Genomic DNA, 6,000 nt, shown 5'->3' with positions numbered 1-6,000 from the left:
AAACTCATTAATAGAAAACTTGGAACAATAAGCAGGAGACACTCGTGTTAACGTGACACTTGTTACAAAGAACAAGACACACTCGTTATAATTTAACACTTTTTACACAGAAAGAGATACTCATGTTAATGTTACACTTGTTACAAAGAACAAGAGACACTAATATTAGGTTAATACTTATTGCAAAGAACAAGAGAAATCGTTTTAATATAACACTTGTTACAAAGAACAAGAGACATTCATCTTAATGTAACACTTGTTGCAAAGAACAAGAGAAATCTTGTTATTATAACACTTGTTACAAAGAACAAGAGACATTCATGTTAATGTAACACTTGTTACAAAGAACAAGAGACATTGATGTTAATGTAACACTTGTTACAAAGAACAAGAAACAATCATGTTAATCTAACACGTTTCAAAGAACAAGAGACACTGATGTCAATATAACAAGTGTTACATTAATATGAATGTTTCGTGTTCTTTGTAACTAGGGTTACATAAACACGAGTTCTCTTGTTCTTTGTAACAAGTGTTAAATTAACACGAGTGTATTGTTCTTTTTAACAAGTGTTAAATTAACACGAGTGTATTGTTCTTTTTAACAAGTGTTAAATTAACACGAGTGTATTGTTGTTTTTAACAAGTGTTAAATTAACACGAGTGTATTGTTCTTTTTAACAAGTGTTAAATTAACACGAGTGTATTGTTCTTTGTAACAAGTGTTAAATTAACACGAGTGTATTGTTCTTTTTAACAAGTGTTAAATTAACACGAGTGTATTGTTCTTTTAACAAGTGTTAAATTAACACGAGTGTATTGTTCTTTTAACAAGTGTTAAATTAACACGAGTGTATTGTTCTTTTTAACAAGTGTTAAATTAACACGAGTGTATTGTTCTTTTTAACAAGTGTTAAATTAACACGAGTGTATTGTTCTTTTTAACAAGTGTTAAATTAACACGAGTGTATTGTTCTTTTTAACAAGTGTTAAATTAACACGAGTGTATTGTTCTTTTTAACAAGTGTTAAATTAACACGAGTGTATTGTTCTTTATAAAAGTGTTTCATTAACACGAGTGTATTGTTCTTTATCAAAGTGTTTCATTAACACGAGTTCTCTTGTTCTTTGTAACAAGTGTTATATTGACATGAGGTCTCTTGTTGTTTTTAACAAGTGTTATAATAACGTGTTTCTTGTTCTATATAACAAGTGTTATATTAACATGATTGTTTATTTTTCTTTGAATCAAGTGTTACATTAACATGAGTGTCTCTTGTTCTTTGTAAGAAGTGTAACATAAAGATGATTGTCTCTTCTTTTTGTAACAAGTTTCATATTAGCATGAGTTCTCTTATTCTTTGAAACAAGTGTTATATTAACATCATTGTTTCTTGTTTTTTGTAACAAGTGTTACATAAACATGAGTGTCTTGTTCTCTGTAACATGTTTATATTAACACGAGTTCTCTCGTTCTTTGAAACAAGTGTTAATATAACATAATTGTCTCTTGTTGTTTGTAACAAGTGTTATATTAACACGAGTTCTCTTCTTTGTAATAAGTGTTTCATTAACACGAGTGTATTGTTCTTTATCAAAGTGTTTCATAAACACGAGTTCTCTTGTTCTTTGTAACAAGTGTTAAATTAACACGAGTGTATTGTTCTTTTTAACAAGTGTTAAATTAACACGAGTGTATTGTTCTTTTTAACAAGTGTTAAATTAACACGAGTGTATTGTTCTTTTTAACAAGTGTTAAATTAACACGAGTGTATTGTTCTTTTTAACAAGTGTTAAATTAACACGAGTTTATTGTTCTTTTTGACAAATGTTAAATTAACACGAGTGTATTGTTCTTTTTAACAAGTGTTAAATTAACACGAGTGTATTGTTCTTTTTGACAAGTGTTAAATTAACACGAGTGTATTGTTCTTTTTAACAAGTGTTAAATTAACACGAGTGTATTGTTCTTTTTAACAAGTGTTAAATTAACACGAGTGTATTGTTCTTTTTAACAAGTGTTAAATTAACACGAGTGTATTGTTCTTTTTAACAAGTGTTTAATTAATACGAGTGTATTGTTCTTTTTAAAGTGTTTCATTAACACGAGTTCTCTTGTTCTTTCTAACAAGTGTTATATTGACATGAGGTCTCTTGTTGTTTTTAACAAGTGTTACATAAACACGGTCTCTTGTTCTTTATAACAAGTGTTATAATAACGTGAGTGTTTCTTGTTCTATATAACAAGTGTTATATTAATATGATTGTTTATTGTTCTTTGTATCAAGTGATATATTAACATGATTGTTTCTTGTTCTTTGTAACAAGTGTTACATTAACATGAGTGTCTCTTGTTCTTTGTAAGAAGTGTAACATAAAGATGATTGTCTCTTCTTTTTGTAACAAGTTGTATATTAGCATGAGTTCTCTTATTCTTTGAAACAAGTGTTATATTAACATCATTGTTTCTTGTTTTTCTAACAAGTGTTACATAAACATGAGTGTCTCTTCTTCTCTGTAACATGTTTATATTAACACGAGTTCTCTCGTTCTTTGAAACAAGTGTTAATATAACATGATTGTCTCTTGTTGTTTGTAACAAGTGTTATATTAACACGAGTTCTCTTCTTTGTAATAAGCGTTACATTAACGTGAGTGTCACTTGTTCTTTGTAACAAGTGTTATATTAACATGTTACTTTTTACAAAGTACAAGAGACTCATGTTAATGTAACACTTGTTACAAAGAAAAGAGAACTCTTATTAATATAACACTTGTTACAACGAACTAGAGACACTCATGTTGATATAACACTTGTTACAAAGAACAAGAGACACTCATGTTGATATAACACGTGTTACAAAGAACAAGAACTCGTATTAATATAACACTTGTTACAAAGAACTAGAGAACTCGTGTTAATGTAATACTTGTTACAAAGAACAAGAAAACTCATTAATAGAAAACTTGGAACAATAAGCAGGAGACACTCGTGTTAATATGACACTTGTTTCAAAGGACAAGACACACTCGTTATAATTTAACACTTTTTACACAGAAAGAGACACTCATGTTAATGTTACACTTGTTACAAAGAACAAGAGACACTAATATTAGGTTAATACTTATTGCAAAGAACAAGAGAAATCGTTTTAATATAACACTTGTTACAAAGAATAAGAGACATTCATCTTAATGTAACACTTCTAGAAAAGAACAAGAGAAATCTTGTTATTATAACACTTGTTAGAAACAACAAGAAACATTGATGTTAATGTAACACATGTTACATTAATATGAATGTCTCATGTTCTTTGTAACTGGGGTTACATAAACACGAGTTCTCTTGTTCTTTGTAACAAGTGCTTTATTATCGTAAGTGTTTCATCTTCTTTGTAACAAGTGTTATATTAGCATGATTGTTTCTTGTTCTTTGTAACAAGTGTTAAATTAACACGAGTGTGTTGTTCTTTTTAACAAGTGTTTCATTAACACGAGTTCTCTTGTTCTTTATAAAAGTGTTTCATTAACACGAGTGTCTCTTGTTCTTCGTAACAAGTGTTATATTAACATGTCTCTTGTTCTTTGTCACATGTGTTACACAAACACGAGTTCTCTTGTTCTTTGTAACAAGTGTTACGTTTTCATGAGTGTCTTTTTTTCTTTGTAACAAGTGTTACATTAACATAAGTGTCGTGTTCTTTGTAACTAGTGTTATATTAACATGTTACTTCTTACAAAGTACAAGTGACTATCATGTTAATGTAACACTTGTTACAAAGAACAAGAGACATTCATGTTAATGTAACACTTGTTACAAAGAACAAGAGACATTCATGTTAATGTAACACATGTTTCAAAGAACAAGAGACACTGATGTTAATATAACAAGTGTTACATTAATATGAATGTCTCTTGTTCTTTGTAACCAATGTTATATTAACATGATTGTCTTGTTCTTTGTAACAAGTGCTCTATTAACACGACTTCTCTTGTTCTTTGTAACAGGTGTTACATAAACGTGGCTTTTGTTCTTTGTAACAAGTGTTATATTAACATGTTACTTTTTTACAAAGAACAAGAGACACTCATGTTGATATAACACTTGTTACAAAGAACAAGAGACACTCATGTTGATATAACACGTGTAACAAAGAACAAGAACTCGTATCAATATAACACTTGTTACAAAGAACTAGACACACACTCATGTTAATGTAACACTTGTTACAAAGAACAAGACAATCATGTTAATATAACATTTGTTACAAAGAACAAGAAAACTCATTAATAAAAAACTTGGTACAATAAGCAGGAGACACTCGTGTTAATATGACACTCGTTACAAAGAACAAGAGACACTAATATTAGTTTAATAGTTATTGCAAAAAACAAGAGAAATCGTTTTAATATAACACTTGTTACAAAGAACAAGAGACATTCATCTTAATGTAACACTTGTTGCAAAGAACAAAAAACAGTCATGTTAATCTAACACTTGTTAGATAGAACAAGAGACATTGATGTTAATGTAACACTTGTTACAAAGAACAAGAAATAATCATGTTAATCTAACGTTTCAAAGAACAAGAGACACTGATGTCAATATAACAAGTGTTACATTAATATGAGTATCTCTTGTTCTTTGTAACAAGTGTTACATAAACGTGAGTGTCTTTTGTTCTTTGTAACAAGTGTTACATTAACATGAGTGTCGTGTTCTTTGTAACAAGTGTTATATTAACATGTTACTTGTTACAAAGTACAAGAGCCTCTCATGTTAATGTAACACTTGTTACAAAGAACAAGACAATCATATCAATCTAACTTGTTACAAACAACAAGAGACACTCATGCTGATATAACACGTGTTACAAAGAACAAGAACTCGTATTAATATAACACTTTTTAGAAAGAACAAGAGAACTCGTGTTAATGTGACACTTGTTACAAAGAACAAGAGTCACTCATCTTAATGCAACACTTGTTTCAAAGAACAAGAGAAATATTGTTATTATAACACTTGTTACAAAGAACAAGAGACATTCATGTTAATGTAACACGTTTCAAAGAACAAGAGACACTGATGTCATTATAACAAGTGTAACATTAATATGAGTGTCTCATGTTCTTTGTAACAAGTATTACTTTAACATAATTGTTTTTTGTTCTTTGTAACAAGTGTCACATTAACACGAGTTCTCTTCTTTGTAATAAGTGTTACTTTTAACATGAGTGTCTCATGTTCTTGATAAGAAGTGTCATATTAACACGAGTGTCTCTTGTACTTTGTAACAAGTGTTATATTAACATGAGTGTCTATTGTTTATTGAAACAAGTTTTATATTAACACGTTTTCTTGTTCTTTATAACAAGTGTTTTATTAACACGAGTTTTGTTGTTCTTTATAACAAGTGTTTTATTAACACGAGTGTTCTTTGTAACAAGTGTTAAATAAATATGAGTGTCTATTGTTCTTTTGAACAAATGTTACATTAACACGAGTGTGTCTTGTTTTTTGTATCAAGTGTTATAATAACGTGATTGTTTCTTGTTCTTTGTAACAAGTGTTGCATTAACAAGTTATATAAATTCTAGTCCTCTTGTTCTTTGAAACAAGTGTTACATTAATATTAGTGTTTCTTGTTCTTTGTAACGAGTGTTACATTAACATGTGTGTCTCGTTCTTTGTAAGAAGTTTTATATATACGAGTTGTTCTTTTTAACAAGTGTTACATTGACACGAGTGTCTTTTGTTCTTTGCAAGAAATGTTATTTTACCATGAGTGACTCTTGTTCTTTTAACAAGTGTCATATTAACATCTTTCTTTCTTGTTCTTTGTAACAATTGTTATATTAACATGAGTGTTTCTTGCTCTTTGTAAAATGTGTTATATTAACACGAGTGGGGGAAATTTCCCTAAAAACGGGGGTAAGCAGTGTCCGAAATGTCTCTAGCAATTGTGGTAAGCAATGGGGAAAATGTTTTTAGCAACGGTG

Source organism: Tachypleus tridentatus, unplaced genomic scaffold, assembly GCF_004210375.1.
Source record: "Tachypleus tridentatus isolate NWPU-2018 unplaced genomic scaffold, ASM421037v1 Hic_cluster_2, whole genome shotgun sequence".
Classification (NCBI taxonomy): Eukaryota; Metazoa; Arthropoda; class Merostomata; order Xiphosura; family Limulidae; genus Tachypleus; species Tachypleus tridentatus.
The sequence above is the reverse complement of the archived record's forward strand: the minus strand, read 5'-3'. Positions refer to the sequence as shown.